This window comes from Elgaria multicarinata, chromosome 1 (genome assembly GCF_023053635.1).
Source record: "Elgaria multicarinata webbii isolate HBS135686 ecotype San Diego chromosome 1, rElgMul1.1.pri, whole genome shotgun sequence".
NCBI lineage: Eukaryota > Metazoa > Chordata > Lepidosauria > Squamata > Anguidae > Elgaria > Elgaria multicarinata.
Genome location: NC_086171.1, coordinates 208,427,124 through 208,447,325, shown reverse-complemented (window position 1 = coordinate 208,447,325; position 20,202 = coordinate 208,427,124). Strand labels below are relative to the sequence as shown.

Genomic DNA, 20,202 nt, shown 5'->3' with positions numbered 1-20,202 from the left:
AGCTTTCCTCTCTTCCCGTCTAAACCCCTTTCGCTTGGGGTGTGAGGAGAAGATGACAGATTTGGGGTCAAAGCCACTTCCTCCTCTCGCCCAGAGGGGGCGAGCGCGCGCCTCATGCTCAGCGGTGGCGGGGTAGTGCGCAGAGGGTCTCTCTGGCAAGAGATGTCCTTCTGTTCTCTCCCCGCGGCCGTCCAAGGCGGGAGGCGGAGTCCTCCGAAGTGCCAGTGTGTTTCTGGGAGAGAGCGGCCGCCTCCTTCGCTCCGCCCCCTCTTCCGCCTCGGCCGTCTCGCGGTCTCTCTCTCGCGCGCACAGCCTCCTCAGGCGGCCATTTTGGCGACGGGTTCTCCAGCCTCGGCGCGGGCGGAGCAACAAGTTCCCCGCCCAAGCGCTGTGGAGAGGAGCCGTGAGGAGGAGAAAAGACGGAGGAAATGGCGGCCGCCGCCGCCGCCGCGCGTTTCGGCTGAGGCGGCGAGGACAAGCGAGGCGGCGACGTCGAGGCGGAGCCCACCCCTCCCCCAGGCTCCCTCTCTTGGGACCCCTCTTCCCCTCCTCCTCGGTGAGTGAGGGGAGCCAGCGCTTCGGGCCTAGGCTGGGAAATGGAGGAGGCGGGCGGGGATGGAAGGGAAGGAAGGATCGGCCTGGAGGCCCCTGGCTCCCCGCGGCCTGCGTTTCTTCTGCCTCCCCGGCGTCTTGCAGGAATCCAGGCTTCAAACGTTCACGCGCAAACCTGCGGTGATCCCATAATCAGATGGCGTCAAAATGCTTCGTGACGTCGCCGCCTTGGCCGCCCGTAAAAGTGTCCGTGAATTTCTGGGGAGGGCACCCAGAAATCATTTGGGGTGGGGGGCTCTTGGTCTAACGCGTGAGGGGAACGGAGAAAGAGGACGTCAACGGCTTCATCGGCCTTCCGGGCGGTCGTTGCTGGCTCCGTTGGGTATGTTAAGGGTAGAATTAGGCCCCGGCCAAGCCCCGCTAGATGTGGATTCTCCATCCCTGCCCCTCTTCCCTTTGTGCTGCAGAATAGGAAAGTAACTTAATTTAAACGCGCCTTCGTTTTCTGTAGTACCAACCTGACCGCGCCTTGGAATGACTGATTTCTTTGATTAAGGATGTGATTCTTTCCTTGCTTTTAATCACGATCTTTATTTACCTTCACTTTTTCTCCATGGTGCTAGCTGGTTTCCCTCGTGGAAGTGTTAAGCCTGAGTTTGTGGTTTTAACTATCGGTTAAACTGTTCACGTTCTAGAGCGGTTTTTTTAAAAAAATCAAAAAACCTTGCAGTGCAATCTTATTCTGCATGTCTACCCAGAAGTAAACCATGTTGACTTTAGTAGGGCTTACTCCCAGATAAATGTATTTCGATACTAAAAAACTACATCTCTATATATTCTTGCATGAGAGTAAGTCTCATTGAATTAAATAGGTAGACAAGGGATTGTACTGTAAATAGTCTAAACTGCCTGTAGCAGTGGTTTTGTCATCCTGCCTGTTGTGTAATTTATTTTTACCCATAAGGCTTGTTCCATCGTCAGGAGTGTGCCCTCCCAAGCATCTATGCTTGGCCTTATCAGTCACCATTGAAGCCTGTTTGTTTTTCAGTGGCGGAACACTGAAAAATTGCTGGGGAACATGGGCAGGGGGGTGCACTTGTGCTCATGTCCTGCTTGTGGGTTTCCCATTGACAACTGGTCTGCCACTGTGTGAACAGAATACTGGATCAGATTGACCTTTGATCTTAATCAGCATTTGCTCTTCTCACCTCCTCGCCCCACTCCTCCATAGTTGGCACCTCAATTAATTCTTGGAGATTGGTTGTTCATGGGTAAACCACAAATAGCTTCTGTGCTCAGTCTAATTCTTTATGTGGTTGGTGAAGGTTGTAACTCCTATTTTGTCCGCAAATAGATTAAATATTTAAATATAAGTACATTGTTATGAAAGACGTATGCTATTTCAATAATAGCATAGATAAGGCAGATTGTACTGTATGCCTAAAACACTTGAAAGAGAAAAAAATCATAGGAAATTGAACATGTTTGTAATATTAAAATACTTCATTGAATGCACCTATGCATCTAGTTCCAAACCTTTAAATCCTTAGTTCTTCACGTGTTTACAAGTGTGGTAGACCTTCATAGCTGGCACTAAAAGAACAATTGCTTGATTAATAATATAATGGGTAAAGTGCCATCAATGTACATGCTACTTTTTATAGGCCTTTCATGTCCTGCCTCCAAAGAGCTATGATCTCTTCAATCTTTTAAAATTACAAAATGTAGGTTTTTGTTTTGTTTTTTGCATTACAAAGTCCAGGTTATTCCTGTGTGCAGCTCATGGATTTGTTACTTTATTTATAGAATCATTCATATCCCCCCTTTATGGCTTTAAAAATAACTCCCCAAGTCATCTAACCAATTTTGTTATGAAATAAAATACAATTAATCAGTATACAAAAATAAGTTGTGAAATCATGCCCAGGATCCAGATATGCCCTGCGCCCCCCAGCATTATGGAAAATATGGAAGGCCAGCAGTTATGGGGGCATATGGGCCTCCTTTTCAGGGAGTCATAGCACAATTGTGCTGCCATCAGAAAGGACATCTCCTATGTACCTAGTTGCAATATCTCTGTTAGTGGGGGAACACAGAAGAGGATCTCTGATATTTATTTATTTCCTGTTTGGGCAATTTCTTAAGTAGCAAAGAGTTCTCTAGGGTTTTAGTTTTCCATGTTAATTCAATGCTTAACATAATTTACTAGGGGAAACCTATTTTTAACTCATTTTTTAGAGCTAAACTTTCTCAGAAGTTCTATGTGTAGATGTACTAGTACTCCTTGGAAGTGAGAACAATACTACTAAATTTGTGATGCACTTTTCTTTGTAAGGGAAATTAATAGTATAGACATAACTGATGCATGGTGTTGGTTTACGGTATTCAGAACTTCATAATATTGCAAGTCATAGTTGTAATACTTTAAAATGTGTTCCATATAATACGTGGCAGATAATGACCTGGTTCACATGTTATTCCTGGGTTAAACAGTTCAGGAATTTGCATAGCCTTACAGGAGTGAGTAAGTGCCTCCTGCCTGCTCACCAGTTCTGCTTTGAATCAACCCAGGCAACAACGATGGGTTAAAATTCTGGATTGTTTAACTGTAAATAACCCAGAGTGCCTGGTTTATATGTCACAACAACAATCCAGGAAAGGGTATTCCTGAGTTGTTTCAGAAAGGAAAAGCAAGCTAGTGGGAGCCAGCTTGCACTCACATGCACGCTCACAAACAATTCATGATTTGTTAACCATGGATTGTTTGATCGTGACAATAGAGCCAGGGAGACACTGGTAGCAGAATCAAACACTCTTGTCTTTGCAGAATCAGAGATTAGCATGTAAAATGCATAAGGTATTGTTTGATACAGGGAATATATAAATGGGTATGGAGCTTAAAGTCTATTAGATAAAATCTTGTGTTATTAAGTGCTTTAGCTTTAATTTTTTAAGGCAATTTCATATAGTGTAGCTACAACTCCTTTGCTTCAGTTTTATAAAAAGACAAAGGATTGTTGGACTTAAGATTTAGGGAGCGATCCTGTGCTCCCAGGGAAGATGTTTCAGACCTCCCTTTCTGCAGGCAGAGAGGCAAGTTCTTGTTCGAGACCACCCCAGTGCAGTGGAAGAAACATCATCACTGACGTGCACATGTTATACTCTAGGTGAATGGGGGCCAAAAGAGGACATTCTAGGGCTGTGTTAGGAGAGGCCATCCTAAGGCCCCTTGTCCCCAAAGCTGGTGTAGTTTATGAGGAAAGGGAAAAGCATTTCTTTTAGTTCTGCAGATTGTCCTCCCGTTACGTCCCAGCCTAGGCGCTGTGAAGTGGCAGGAGAAGCATCAGTTGCTCCATTGTGGTCCCCCCCTCCCCTGAGATTGCTTTGCCTGATTGTAGTCCTACACCGATTTATCTGGGAGTAGATGTGCAGAGGATTGTTCTGTTTTGCAGTTTCAATAATGAGGGGGCAGTTCTGATCTAATTATACAGATTTTTTACTCCTTGAGAAGAGAATTGAGACTTTGAATAGAGAGAGGTTATTTTATTTATCACATTTTTATACTGCCCAATAGCCGAAGCTCTCGGGGCGGTTATGGTCTTTATACTTGTTTTTATTGTCAGTTGGACAAACACGCTCAGCCAATAAGACATGTAAGTTTTCAGGCTAATGTCTTCCTTATCTACTTCATAATTGTTAGAAAGCTATAATTTCTTTTCTTGATTACAGAAGCAATATAACACCCTGAATATCATGCTGCTTTGTGAATTGTGGGTAGCATAAATCTTGAGTAAGGCTGGAACAGTCTTATCTATCTGTTGATTGCTAGTTCTGTTGTTTATAAAGATGGCATATGTGAATATTGTACACTGTAGCAACTTTCCATATTGTCTCACTATTTCTGGTTGCTACTTCAGTTACAGCATCTCTTGTATTTTATTTTTAGAACTGGTTTTCTTTTCACAAGTATCTTATAATATTTTTCTTGAATTACAAGCCTCGTTGCATTTTGATGGTATTCTTACCAATACTACTGTTTTATTTCTAATGAGATAATAGGGTTTAAAATGGTTCCTGACATTAGGGGACATTGAAGTACAGCATAGAGATTAACAGTGCAGTTCTGTTCATCTTCATTCTTAATTAAATCTTTTTTCTGTTCCCTGTAAGTGTGTTTAGGATTGCAGCCTAAGTGATTAGGATAAAATTGTGTGAGAAATGGAAGAATTTCTCACACAAGAATTCTTATATAGGATAAACATTTGACTGGGTTCAGACAACACAATAACCAATGGTGGTTTAAATAGCGATGTTTGGTTATTTAACCCACCATGGGTTATTATGTTGTGTGGAGGGAGTTTTTTAACCAACAGTTGGTTATTTGGCCAAAATAACCAACGCTGTGCAGAGTAGGCTATTTGAACCACTGTTGGTTATCGTGTTGCATGGAGGGCACCATTGGTTATTTTGTCAGCCACAGAGTCACAAGGCAAGAGCGATCAAAGCAGTGTTGGTGCTCTAGTCAAGTTGGCAGCAATGGCTGATGAGATACTAGTGGAAGGACAGAGAGAGCAGGGGATGAGTGAGTCAACTCAGCATGAACTAATAGTCAACTCAGTGTTGATCCTAATCCACAGCACAGTTTATTATTATCACGTTGTGTGGGCAGTAACCCCTAGATAAACAACTGTTGAGTTGGTTATTATCCCACTGTTGACTATCGTGTTGTCTGAACGCAGCCATTGATTAATATTGCATACCGTCCCTTGTGAATGTATAGTGTCTTTATATTTTAACCTTTACAGTTGTAATTATCTGAGTCTGCTGTCCTACTGATCTGTGTGTTGACTACTGCACTGTTTTGTGGTAGTAGAACAGGAAAGGTCTGAGTTGAGTTTCTGGCTTCCCTGTTGTGGTAATCTTTTCTTATCATGATAGTAAAATCTGAACGTTACTATTTTAACATTTCTTCAGAAGATGTGAAGCCTTGGATTTGGAAAAGAGAATGAATTTAGTTCAAGTCATCTAATTCCTATTCTGAGAAGTCTGTGACCTTGTTCACATGTAATGGTGGCATTCAACAGCAAATTGTGCGATAATGAACCCACGGGAATGCATGCAGCAATAAACTGTGTATGCCACATTGAAAGGTTATTACTGTGAAATCCGAACCTGAGTACTTTGGGTTGTTTGTGGGTTAAACAACCCAAAATTAATCCAAGAACAAACCGTGGAATAACTTTCAATTGTTTAACCCATGAACAACCCAGAGTGTCCAGGTTCAGATGTCCCAGTAACAACCTATCAAAGCAGCATTCCCACAATTCATGGATTAATTAACCCACAATTTGCTGCCAAATGCCGTGATTACATGTGAACAGTCCCCATGTATAGCTTGTATAAAAACTCACGTGCCCTTGATTTTTCCTTCTGTAGCAGATAGTAGATTTCTATGGGACAACCTTACGGTCTCTGGCATATGATATCTCACCATGGTGTGATATGTCAGCATGAAATCAGAATTGTGTAATAATGCTGGTTTTACTCAGTTTGAGACTTTACCATAAAAAGAGTACCAAAGAGTTTCTGAAGATATTTCATTGGCCCTGTTCTGGCATCACGCTCAGCCATGATGGTTAAGAGTTTTGAGCTAACCATGATGGCTTAGCGTGTCATGTGTAGGCTGTTTTTCCTAACCATGGTGGCTACATAACTACTGCTAAAGGATTAGTAGGCCTAACAATGGCCTAGTGTGTTGTCTGTCAAGCCCCTGTGGTTAACTAAGTGCTTCCATAGAGATCAGCACCAAGAGCCACTGAAACCAGCCCTGCTGTTCCTGCCACGACTCCATGACATAGTCCAAGATGTGCACAGAACACATCTTTCAAGTTTTGCCCTTTTTTGTTTTTTGAAGTTTCCCAATTAACGCAAATGTAGGACTTCCCCTCCCAAATGCGTATTTTCACTTTTTAGTTTGTGGAGGAAATGCACATTTGGGGGCATTTTTGCATATTTTTTGAACAAAGAAAGAATGAAAGTGCTAGCCCTCTAATGGTCACTCACAGCAGGATGGAGCGCCGCTGTGGCTGCTGGGATGTATGACGGAGTGGTTGGAGGACTGCAGACTCCTGCAGGGCAGTAGGTGGTTAGCGCGTGGTTAGGGTAACCACAGTGTGAAGTGTGGTTCCATGGTCGTCTGGTGGGAGCCCTCAGCGTGTTTAGTGCTATCCACCATGCACTGTAGTTAGCCTAACCAAGTTATGTCTGAACAGGGCCTTACTCAAGTTACATCTGAATAGCAGTATATACACGAGACATCGTTTTGTATGTAGTTTGGCAGATGACCAGATATTCTTTCCGGAAAATCCTGTCTTTTTTTTTTTTTTTTTGTAATTGATCGACGCCAATTACACTGGGAAAAATGATCTTTTTAACTTCTATAAAACTGCTAGCACAGTTCTGATAATACACACCTGTGCAGTAGTAATATTGCTTACATTTACATATTGATATTCACTTATTTTTGATAGTTTTGGATGCTTATCTCAGAAATAAAGTTTACACTAAGGCAGCCTTCCCCGACTTGGTACCCTTCAAATGTTTTGGACATCAACTTCCATCAGCATCTGAAGGACTGGGGAAGGCTGCACTAAGGCATTTCCAGAAAGGTTGACTAACTTTTTGAAATAGTTTGTTTAGTAGAAGTAAAGAAACACATCTTCTATGTAGAGATTGGTGAGCTACTTAAATTGGCATTTTATGAACTGCCTTATTGGTATGTGTTTGAGATGAGTGGAGTAAAATTGGAATTAATCCCAGGCATTTCTAAGTTCATTGGAATAATTTTTCTGTTTTCGTACAGCTGTCGCCTAAAAGTTAAATTTTCATTCTGAAGACTTTTATATTGAAGCCTAGGGATTTTCAATATTTTCCCCAACTTTGGCTAGTGATATATTGTAAAATTCAAGACATGAGTGAACTCCTACATAAAATGTCACTTCATTTTTTAAAATTGAACTACCATGTCTTACAAAAGCTTTCCCCAGCCTGTTGGCCTGCAGATGTTTTAGACATCAACTCCCATCAGTCCCAGCCAACATGGCCCATGGTCAGGGATGCTGGGAATCATATTCAAAGCATTTGGGAGCGGGCACTAGGTTGGAGAAGGCTGATCTAGAAGTTGGTCTGGTTCTAAAATAAGTATCTTGCCCTTTCCTCCCTCTTCTGCTGGGGCTACAAAATTAGTTTAATATTCCTTCTACACATTTTTTCTTGAATGGTTTCTGGAAATGGGCTATTTTATGTATAATTGGTCAGATCCAGAGATCGGAGTGGAACTCACTTGTGCAGTATGGTTTTCCTGGCTGCATCCTAACTACTTGCTCGGCTTCGTCCATTTTCTTCTGCTGCCCCTTACGCCTAGAACGCTCCTCCAGAACATTTGAGAACTACAAGTTCAATTGTAGCTTTTAAAGCTCAGCTAAAAACTTTTCTTTTTCCTAAAGTTTTTAAAACTTGATGTTGTTCGGACTTTATACTGTTAGTTTTACCCTACCCTGTGCCTGTTTGCATTCTCTTCCCCTCCTTATTGTTCTACTATGATTTCATTAGATTGTAAGCCTATGCGGCAGGGTCTTGCTATTTATTGTTTTACTCTGTACAGCACCATGTACATTGATGGTGCTATATAAATAAATAAATTAATAATAATAATAATAATAATAATAATAATAATACAGGCCCAAAGCTGCTCCTGCAGATTGAGAGACTCTTTAGAGCAGAATGTGAACTTGGGGCTGCAGCTGGGTGGGGAAATCGCAAAAGTGCTTTCCTACTCACAGAAGACATTGTTGGATCCAACAGGGTGGAGAACCTTATGGAGGTGGGATGACCTTTTATCAACCCCCTCCACAGAGTGGCTAACATCAGGGGGCAGCGCCATGTCCCTTGATGTCATCTAGTCCCCAGCTGAAGTGCTGTCTATAGATACTCCAGGTGGCAGTTTGCTTGGGGCTCTAGCTTTGCTGCATGTGGGCTTTCCTGCTGGAAAGCACTCCTCCAGCTGGTGGCTCGGCTGGGCTGGTTTTGTCTGCCCTGAACCTTCCACAATTGGGGAGGATGTGGGCAGGCAAAACAGTTAACACACTGCTCGCCTTCCCATTTTGGATGGTGAGCAGCACACTAAGGGGAATCTCTGCTGTTATCTGATCAATACAGTATATGGAAGGGATCCAAAGGGAGAAGCGGGTAAGAAATAAATTTATTATTATTATTATTATTATTATTATTATTATTATTATTATTATGTATTTATATAAAATTTGTATATAAAAACACTGTTGAATCAGATAAAATGATAATTAATTGAATGTATCTTATATCGGGTTGTTTATCGATGATGAGTTGATATTTATCAAGTGGCATATATGAATTGGAGAGTATGATCTTCCAAGAAACATGTACCAACCAGAATGGGGCAGAGATAAAGAGTATGTGTGGCGAATAAAAACAGTTTGGGAGCTGGAATGTAGCCAGCAGGGTTTCTGCAGCTGGGTTAAAAGTAGGATCTATGACTGGAATATCAGAAATAACCTTCACCATCCATTGCCAGTGAACCGCCCCCTCTATATATTGGCTACCCCCAATCTCTTCACTGACACAACCATTGCTGCTTTGATTACCAGCTGCCCTTCTATGCTTTCATATTCTCCTGAAGCTCCAAACACCTCACAGCCTATGCCACCTTCCCACATGACACTGCTTGCTTTCCAGATTATTTCATTTGCCAAAACATCTACATCTCTCTTCCACCCTTATCCCAATACTGCTAGAGTGTACAATACTACCATTCAGACGTCTTTCTCCACTGGCTAAAGTTCATCATAACTTACTCCACACCATTATTTTTTAGAATATTTTTAGTTTGCCCCTCTACTCCATGAGCACACCCCTCCACTCTGAGCACGCAAAGAGATGCTCAGTAAAAATACAAAAATTAAATTCATACATATAAAAACTTAGATCATATTTTAAGACTGGAGATTGATGATAAAAACAGAGTTGCATTAACTGTTATAAGCTTGTTGGAATAATATCTTCCCCAGATGTATTAAGGACCCTGAAGAGGAGGCTAACCTAACCTTTCTGGCGAGGCAATTCTGCAGTTGTGGTAATGCTACACAAAAGGTCCTGCTGTAAGTGACATAAGAACATAAGAGTCCTGATGCTGGATCAGACCAAGGGTCCATCTAGTCCAGTACTCTGTTCACATAGTGGCCAACCAGGTCTCAGACAGGGAACCATAAGCAGGACATGGTGCATCAGCACCCTGCTATGCATATTTCCCAGCAGCTGGTGTAAATAGGCTTACTGCCTCTGATGCTGGAGATTGAACTTAGCCATCAGGTCTAGTAGTCATTGATAACCATCTCCTCCAGGAATTTATCCAAGTGCCATCCACCCACACCTCTCTTAAGAGGTGGAATGTGCAACAAGGCCTCAGATAAGTGAGCACCAAACACACCAAGTCTGGCCACTGCATTTTGCACTAGCTGAATTTCCAGGCACTCTTCAAGGGCAACCTTATGTAGAGTATATTACAGTAATTTAAACATGAAGTGATTAAAGGCATGTATCACTCAGATCAGATCCACCTTCCCCAGGAAGGGACTCAACTGGTACAGCAGCTGAAGTTGGGCTTAAGCACCATCCTCATTTGTTTCAAATACAGGGAAATTGCATATTCCATATTTTGCTCTTCTGCAGTGCACAGTAGTGGACTCTCTTTTATACTCTGCATTCCTTGATAAACTGTGCTGATATTAAAGGGAATGACATCCTGTTAAGCCGATGTTATGTCAAGGAAGATCTGACATTGCTTAGTTAGTTCCTCTGCTCTTCTAAGGGCTTCAGTTTTCTAGTTCTTACAAAAGGTTCAATCATGTATTTGGCATTTGGGATTAGGGCATGGATCCCTAACCTTTTTGGGTGGTGGACACAGCTGGAATTTGTAGAGTGTCATGGGCACCTTCACAAAATGGCTGCCATTGGGGAGTGTGTCCATTCATAAAATGGTTGTCATGTTGGGCACAGGCAGTCACAAAACATCCATTTCAAAGAAGGCAAACTGATGTTGCTGAAAGACAAAAAACTTTCCCTAGAATTCAAGTACAAGGCAGAGGTGTGGTCTGATCACAAACACGCCTGGACACCCCCCCCCAAACCTTTTTCATCCTACATGTTTTTAGTATGTTTTAAGGAAGTTTTAACAATGTATTTTGTGTTTTGATTAATATTTTATGTATTTTATACCTGTTGTTCCCCATTTCGATCAGGATGGAGAGCTGGATTAGAACTTTTATTATTATTATTATTATTACTACTACTACTATATCATGCATACATTTCAGACAACCTCCTACCCATCTTCTTCAAAAGTACACACCTGCATGTGCTCATAATGCAAACATACATGTCTACACATACATGTGCCTCCCTTCTCTCCCTGCCCCTAGCTTAGGCAGCAGCTGCAAACTCCCCTCCCTTCCCCAACCCTTAAGAACATTTTTACTGGGTAGCTAATGCACACTGAAAAGTGAAGCGTTGCACCACCATCTTCATTTTCTAAGAGTGTCACTGGGGAAGTAAAGGTGGTTGGCTGGAGGGTGGTGTTTCTTGCAGTGAGCCCACCCGCCAGGCTAATATATATATTATATTAAATGAGTTTGGGGGTTTTGCTTTGTTTTTGTAGGAGCAGCAGGCCTTTGGCACTGGAGGAGGTGGCTGTGGGCATCATGTTGGGGGTTCCCAGTGTTAGGGACTTGAAAGGCATGCTGTTTAGGTAATTGATGATGCTTTATGACTAGGACCATCTAGCTAGTTTTCTCTTTGCTTCATGATCATTATGTGCATTGGTAAATGTATAGATATTATAAAGTCACGGTATGTCCCCATTGTTGACTCTTATTGTGGGAAAATATATTTTGCTCGAACTTCCTTTGCTATCTGAAGCAAAACACTTTAAAAAGACTTGCTGCACTATTCAGACACAAATTCTTACCTTTAATGATTCCTCTGGTCCCACTTAAAACAGTACAATTGACCAGAGAATGGCTGAACAACCTAAAGTATAGAATACAGATTATGTAATTTAAAAAGCAGAGATATTAAGGGAAATTGTGTGGAAATCTTGGAGATTGCAGAGCGTGCATGGTGGCTACATAACGCAGTCATGTGTTGGTGCAGAATGGTGCCTTGGTGACTGTATCAAAAGACTTTGTGATTATATTTGAGATGCCTTCATTTTGTGGCATTTCAGTAAGAAGTAAGTGTAATTATCTTCTAGAATATAAAGACTTCATCAGGAAATTTCCTAAAGTGTCATCACCTTAATCAGTTTAAGTGACAACAAAAGGAATTCTGTTTATCTTGTCTTTCAAAACACAACTTCTGTGGAGCCCAATCCTAAGAGCCTTGACTTTAAATAAAGTTGATTTCCAATAGTGTTTACTTACAAGTAATTGGCTTAGTTTCAATTGTTAGTAATCACCAAAACATTTTAAATTAGTACTGGAAGAATTGGAGAAAGGAAATAAAATAATAAGATTAGGGTTAAATTTTGGGTTAATAGGAGTATAGCCTTATAATTAAGATGCTCTTATGTTTTAGGCTCCTGTTATTTTCTAGGGTTTGTTCTGGCAGAACAAGTCTGGAATCTGGCAAAATATTATTTTTTAAAATCCACATCAAAATGTTGCATCCGTTACAGAAGCAGTAGAGAAGGAAGAATAAAAGAAATGAGATGTGTAAGTTGTACAGCTTTTTTTGTCAAACTGCACTGAGGCTAGAGACACATTAAACTGAATTAAATTATAGCTAAAGTGAACATCATAGATCATAAAATTGTGTTTGTAAATGCTTTGTATTACAAGTAGCAAACTAATCTTGCTATATTGCTGAAAGGAGTCATGTTTTATATAGCTTATGTTTACTGGTAAATAGAGAAGGAAGACAAAACTGAGTGGCACAAGTCTCTGGAAAGGCCTAATGTGTCAGTTGAAAATAGTGGAAGTTATACACTTTAGATTGTCTGGTGGAGGGGACCTTCCAGGTGAATTGTGCCTAGCATGTATACTTTTATCTTAGATTATGAAGCTTCACACTGAAGATAATTCCAGAAAGTGTGTTATGGTGACCCAGTGTCTTCATTTCTATTGAAATGTAATACTGCCAGATGATGAAATCTGTTTGGTCTTTCATTGTTATCAGGATGTTTGTGTTAACTCTGAAGCATTGCATGCATGCATAACCAAAAGCAGTGAGTGAACTGGGCTAGAATAAAGTAGCAAATAGAAAGTAATGTATAAGGCCTGTTCCTTTTATGCCTTTCATCAACACTTTGTCAGGGTAGCTGATGTACATGCATTTTGGGCAGTTAGTAAAAACTAGTTCAGATAAATGAAGAGGATGGGAGAATTTCATCTGTAAATTGTCACTAATATATGTTGCTTGCATTAAAAAGTATGTTGCAGTTTCACCTTCATATAGAAGCAAGAAATGGTATATACTAGTTGCAGTTTCCACAGAAATGAATAGCTCATATATTAAACTAAAGTGTATGAAAACATCTGAAAGAAATAGCTGAACTAGTATTTTAAGTGAGAGAAAATAGGTTTCTCTCTGCACAGTAAATATAAGTTGCAAAAGCTGCAAGGTGTATGGATAGAACAGAAATACAAATGACAATTCATCACAAAGTTAAATAAAGCTGAGGAAATGTGAGGCCTTTGTGCAGTAATGGTTTTGATATATGAAGAGGCAATAATGTACTTTGCATATGCTTATTTATAGCCTCTGTACTGTCTTTGAAGTGCATGTATTCTCTGTGATATGATGTACTCTGAATTGCATTACTTGATATGCTCTTCATCATGGCAAGAAGTTTTATGAGATAGCTTTTTGGTTCCTTCCACCTTTGTGATTGTAAACTGTCAGGCTTCAGTTTAGGAATTGCATGTAACAGAATTGGGTGGACCCTGTCTAAGATCTTGGAGAGCAGAATTTGTTGTCATGTTCTACAAGTAAGATTTAACAGCTCTGATCTAGCTGGATTAGTGGTGTGACTCTATGTAAGGTAGATCAGTATAGTTCAGTGTTCCTTGGGGGCAGTTTGGAAATGGAAATCTAGTCTAAACGTGCTAAATTGTTTACTTTTGTAGTTGTTGTACAGAGCCAGTTGAAATGCTGCTGGACTCGTTTCAGAAATAGTTTATATTTATTGTGAACGGTGGTTGTTTCAGAGATGGGTGTGACTTCTTGTTATTGTTGCTTCTGTTCTTCACTTTGCACCCTGGCCAAAAGGCATCTTGGCGCTGCTATGTACAGTCTTGGTTGCTACCATCCATTGGCATTCTCCAGCATGCCTCCTTCTTTCGTGACTAATTTGCTCTGGGAGCATTTATTTTTCTCTGGGAGCTCCCTGGAGAAAGCATACTCTGCTAGACCAAGCAAGGATTTGTTGAGAAAAAGTGTAAGTTACGGGTGGGCAATTTCTGGGTGTCAGCTGCATCCCTATCCACTGATAAATTTGTTGTAGAAATTGCTGCTGCAGCAAAAAAGAGCAATGATTTTGCTTGAAAACAAAGGCATGCAGGGAATGCATGCCTTCTTTGGAAGCAAGATCATGCTCATAGGAGGTTTTAAGGAGTGTGGTTCTGCTTGAAAATGAAGAGTATGTTCCAAGCAGAATTACCACTTCTTTGCCATCGGGGTAGCATGTTGGTTGTGGGCATTGGGGGCCACAGAAAAGGCCGTGGGGGCCATGTGTTGCCCACCACTGCTGTAAGTAAATGATGGTGCTAGAAGCTGGGACTTTAGGTGGTAAATCCATCCTGGCTGAGAGCACTGGGCACAGCAAGGAGATAGCTGTTGAAAGAAATGATTGCTTATTTTGCTCCCCAGTAGGAAATGTCTCATCTCCCTTCTTCTGGAGGCCACTACAGACAGAGAGGTTCATTAATATGGTATCTCATTAAGAGGTGAATATGTGAACCAGGCTTTATATTTGGCAGCTTTTGTAAATTGTTTACTGCCCCGCCCCAGGTCAATTTTTATCTGACGTTTTTTCATGCTCTCTCATTTAAGTACTGCAGTCATGACATCCCATCCCTTCCTTGGTCTAGTCTCATAAAGAGTGTTGGAGAATGTGAAACTATTTTGTCACATTTTGGATAGTCCTAATAAAGCTATTGCATAACTGGATTTTCACATGGAACAATAAGTTTCCTTCGTAAACAACTGATCCTTGAACTACTCTGGTTTTAATTTGACAACTTCATATTTAAAAATGAAAGCTTCCTTGAAATTCCATTTGTTCATTTGCATATGTTTTTAACATGTTGCTGATGAAACAATTGTCTGACACCCACTTTCCAGGGAATGTAGGCAGAAATCCAATCTCTCCAGTGGTTTCGGAGAATATCCCTAACACTGATAAATTGTCATATCCCGATACCTAAACAACAGGAAAGCTGCTTGGAGTGCCCTAGTCAGTTTTGCATGTTTAATCCTATTAATTTAAAAAGGAATAAGCATGCTAAATTAGATGCTGAATTCTAGGTGATTCCCTATACTACTTACATCTTTTTAAAAAACCCCAAAAACCAACAGGGTCCAATGTGCCTCAATCCTAAAATATGCTCTGTTGGAATCTACATAGGTTGTTGGCAAGAGGAACAAAATTGTTTAAGTAGCCTAATACGTGGAATTCGTTGATTGACGTCTCTCCACTTATTCTCCTTTTCTTTAATAAAGGCCAATTCAGCATGCAAAAAAAAAAGTAAGAAAAAGAAACCAGTCATTTTCAGAACATCTGGCCAGTGCAGAGCTAAGCTGATATAACTCTACTTCCAGCTTGAAGCTAGAGGTTGTGGCTGCAGACTTGCGTTGGTTCTGTGCTGGCCAAGCCCTCCTTACCATTTTTCCTTGCCAAAGCCTGCATCTACCTTTCCCATCCAGCTCTGAAATGGAGGCACATTGGACTGGCACAATCCAGCCAGTGCAGAGCCAAATCAAACCTCCAATGACCTGGACTGGATGTAGGGAAGCAGTGCTGTGTTGGCTTGGGTCTCTATTGGCTGGATACTCCAAGCACCTGATCATTGAAGAACTACGGAAGGCTTTACCATCCCCTCCATGCCTATGATTTGGATAGTGCCACCCTCTGTCCCAACTCCAAGGTAGAGGGAGGAGGCAGAAGCTTTTCAGCTTGGCTCTGCACTGGTTAAACACTTAGTTCCCCTCGTGCAGAGTCAAAAGGAGCTTCTTTTACACCTTCTAGCTTGGAATTTGATGTGTCTGTTGAAGCTTGCTTTGGCATTATAGGCGCCCCCCTCTAAAGGTCCAAGCTTGGAGTTTGTGAAGATCAGGGAATTGTCTCTGCAATCTCGCTAAGCATTGTGAAGTCAGTTATGCTGGTGATGGCCACCATTTTTGTATCGGCCATCAAGACCAGCCAACAATTGTCCCCAGGCATTCCTTTAGTAACTTGCAAATTGGGATGGAATCACAACAATCCTGCAAACCATACACTAGACCTATGCTTTTATATTGCATGTGTGTTGCATACCTATACTATAGAGCCTATAGTATAGGTAATAGATATCTTGCTAATATTCAGAAGAATTTTCAAGGGTAACTCGGGACACAGAGACAAATTGCAAGCATTTCTAATATGTTTGTATCATAAGAGGAAAAACTACTCAAACATGTGGTGGGAATTCCTCTGATTGTTCCCCAAGCTTTCACATCTCCAGCTTCCTTACATTGGCTTTGTGTTTACGTTATGTTGCACTTGATGATCAACATTATTGAGTTATAATTTCAAATTGATAATCATTTTTCCAAGCAGATGTAAAGTGCCCCCATGTGCATTCCTGGTAAACAAGTTATAATTTTGATGAGAAATGTGGATCTCTTTGAATTTTGTGTCTTTTACATCTCTTTCCTTTTTCTCTCTTTGGGCTTTCATTTTGCAAGATGGCTTTTTCCATTGCCTGCTTGGGGTCTTCCAAAAAGCTACATTATTGCTTACCTTTTAACTTCCATTCTACATACATTAACAGATCATATTTACTGAAATTTGGATTTTTGATATTCATAGAATCATAGAATAGTAAATTTGGAAGGGGCCTGCTCAATGCAGGAATCTACCTTAAAGCATCCCTGATAGATGGCTGTCCAGCTGCCTCTTGAAGGCCTCTAGTGTGGGAGAGCCCATGACCTCCCTAGGTAATTGGTTCCATTGTACTGCTCTAATAGTCAGGAAGTTTTTCCTGACGTCCAGCCGGAATCTGGCTTCCTGTAACTTGAGCCCATTATTCCTTGTCCATTATTCCAAATTACCTTTTCTTGTTTGGAGAGAAACCTGGAAATGTTTTCTGACCTTTGATGTAGGTTCCACCATTGGTGAAACTTTGAGTGAGATTAGCTCAGCTGTTGATACACTCAACTAACAGAAATGTTTAAATCTAGTTGTTTTTATTTTCATCCACTGCCTGTTGGTTCTATACAGCCACAAAGGAGTGATGTGTTGGGGTAGCTTAGTATTATTGTTGCTGTTGTTTCTTTGAAACAGTGCTTTCCCAAGATCTTAGCTAGAATTAATATATTGCTGTACTTCATAGAAAATTAAGAGTTTGGAAACTACCTTTTCCTTGCATGGTATTGCCCCTTTCCTGTGATTCCCATAGGATCACCATTTGAAATGCTTTGCTTACTCATAGAAATGCTCTCTTTTGAAATACTCTGAAAATCCAGAAAAGCAAATAGGTGTTGAAAAAGGATATTTGCTGCTTTATGTAGGTTAGCCAAGCTAGATGTAGTAGAATAGCAAATAATCTTACCTGATAGATTTCTAATGTTTATGCTAGAAAACAGTCACTTTAATTATTTTCTTCAAAGGTGTTATGACTACTGGATTAAGTACAAGATTATAATTATCTGGTAACATGATATGTTTTGATGGTAATGCAAGTACCAAGTGCAAGGCAATAAGATGATGTTGCTTCTGTGTTGATACTCCTATATTTTTGCTGAGTTCTGCAATGTGTTTGAGCTAAATCCACCATTACATGTTCTGCTTATTTATTTATTTATTTATTTATTACATTTTTATACCGCCCAATAGCCGAAGCTCTCTGGGCAGTTCACAGAAATTAAAACCATAATAAAACAACCAACAGGTTAAAAACACAAATACAAAATACAGGATAAAAAGCACAACCAGGATAAAACCACGCAGCAAAATTGATATAAGATTAAAATACAGAGAACAGTAAAATTTAAATTTCAGTTAAAATTAAGTGTTAAAATACAGAGAGAATAAAAAGGTCTTCAGCTGGCGACGAAAAGAGTACAGTGTAGGCGCCAGGCGGACCTCTCTGGAGAGCTCATTCCACAACTGGGGTGCCACAGGCTCATGCAACAGGGCTCCCCCCCACAAATGCATACACCCCTAGATTTGGTCTGGAAGGTTTTCCAACCCTCTGAAGTGGATTTGGAGTGCTGCAGAAAGGAAGGGGAACTTGATCCGCCGGAGATGTCAACTGTATACAACCCTTTGGCTAAAATACAACATTGTGTGAGTGGACATTCCCATCCTCTCTTCTCCCTGTAGTCCCTTGCAAGCCTCTGCATCTGCTCTGGAGGATTGGATGACCTTCTGTAGCAGATGTGTGGACCTGCTGGCGGGGGTGGGGAATCTGTGGTTTCTGTGCCACCATTGGCTCCAAAGCGTTGTTTCTTAAATTTATGTTAAGACCACATCAACAAAAGAGCATTGCATTTACTTTCGATCTCGTGGTGAAAGGTGTTTTGTCCAGTAAGTACCAGCCTTTGCTTCTAGAAAGTTCTGAGCATGTAGTCTTCCAGTAAATGCTCTTGCTTAGAGTTCTTCTGTGTGTATAGAGAAACAAAATAATTTAATTTCAGAATTCCATTTCCTTCTTGGCTTTCTGCCTCAGGCTCTACCCAGATATTTTATTATTTATTTTATTTAATATTTATTTATTATATTTTTATACCGCCCAATAACCGAAGCTCTCTGGGCGGTTCACAAAATATAATATAAGGATTTGTATCCCACCCTTTGAGTGCTTGCACACTGTTCAGGGTGATTTTTAAGACCAATTATAAAATAACATTCTATGAAAATATCAATGTGACAAAAAGCCAGATTCAGCAGAGAGCGAAGAGATGAGATAGGAAAGTATCCTGTGAAACAAAATCCAGCCAGAATTTAAAAAGAAAGATTTTTTTACAACCTGAAAGAACATGATGAGAGAGGGCCAACTGAACCCTCCTTGGCTAAGATTTCCACAATTTAGGGGCAACCAATTAAAATACCTATGTGTTGTTCACATGTACTGGAACTAATTGGAGAGAATTCAGTTCTATGTTTGTAGTACAAAAGTTCATGATCAAAGGCTTTGAATTACTTTGCAAACCAATATGTTGAAACTAGCAAAAAAGCCTGTCGTACGACAGGTGTAGAGTGCGAGCAGTCTGGTGAGGAGGTTTGTGGTTTTTGGCCCTTCTGCTAGGCCGGAACCTCCTGGCAGTTATCTCTCTTCGGAACTTGGAACTTCCATAGAAGGCCACAGTTCCGAGAAACGTCGCTACATGGCGCCAAAGGGCAAAACCTAGAAGTGGCTTGGAGGAGCTCTCTGGCCTTCTATCTTGGAACTTCCCTAGATGGCAGTTATTTTTCTTGGAACTTCGAAGGCCCTGTGAGCTCAGAATTTTTAAACATGCAAATAGGAGAGAAGGCAGAGTCATTGTGACATCACCAACCAGTAGGCCAATCCACTGCCTCTGCCTTCTCTCCTATTTACATAAGTGGCTTGGAGGAGGCCTCTGGGCTTTGAGAGAGAGAGAGAGAGATTGTTATGGAACCTGGATTCTATTTTATGTTGTAAGTAGCCTTGGTGACCATGTTTCAGTGAAAGACAGTTTATCATATTTAAGTCATGTTAAATAAATAAATATTAATATTCAACAAAAATGTGAATTATACAGATAACTAAAATCAACAGTTTAAATTGCTTATGGTAATTTTCAAACTAGTGATTTTAATTCATCCCATGTATTTTCAAATCTTGTATTCTTTGTCAGCTGAACAGGAAAGGGGAAGAGGGAAATTTGGGTTGGCTTTTGCACTATGCTTTCATAACTTGCTCCCAATGGTGCCATCACATGCTAGACCTCTCAATGCTAACTTAGGTTTTGAATGTAGTACTTCTGTTCTAGTTTTAAAGCATTCTGAAATAAAATCCACCCTCATTTGATTCAATTGCTTAATGATCTAATTGCTCTTTCAAGCTTGCAAATTCTGATTGCATAGACTATGGCTGGGTACGGATGACACGATAACCAAAGGTGGGTTAAATAGTCAATGGTGGGTTAAATAGTCAACAGTTAGTTATTGTGTTATTTGTCGGGACTTTTTCACACCATGGTTGGTTATTTGGATGAAATAACGCAAATGACCAACACTGTGCAGAGTTGATTATTTGAACAACGGTTATTGTGTTATGTGTCGAGCACTGTTGACAATTTCATCGCACAGTTGGTTATTTTCGGTGACTACAGAGT

The 20,202-nt window shown here is 40.7% G+C and overlaps 1 protein-coding gene across 2 annotated transcripts in view; it reads left to right on the top strand.

The window, feature by feature from the left end:
• Positions 1–405: 405 nt before the first annotated feature.
• DIDO1 (death inducer-obliterator 1) overlaps positions 406–20,202 on the top strand; it is an 82,362-nt gene continuing 62,565 nt past the window's right edge. For both annotated transcript variants that reach the window (XM_063146981.1, XM_063146990.1), the window contains exon 1: positions 406–556. The gene's annotated coding sequence lies outside the window, so the exon portion shown is untranslated. The remainder of the gene's footprint in view (positions 557–20,202) is intronic.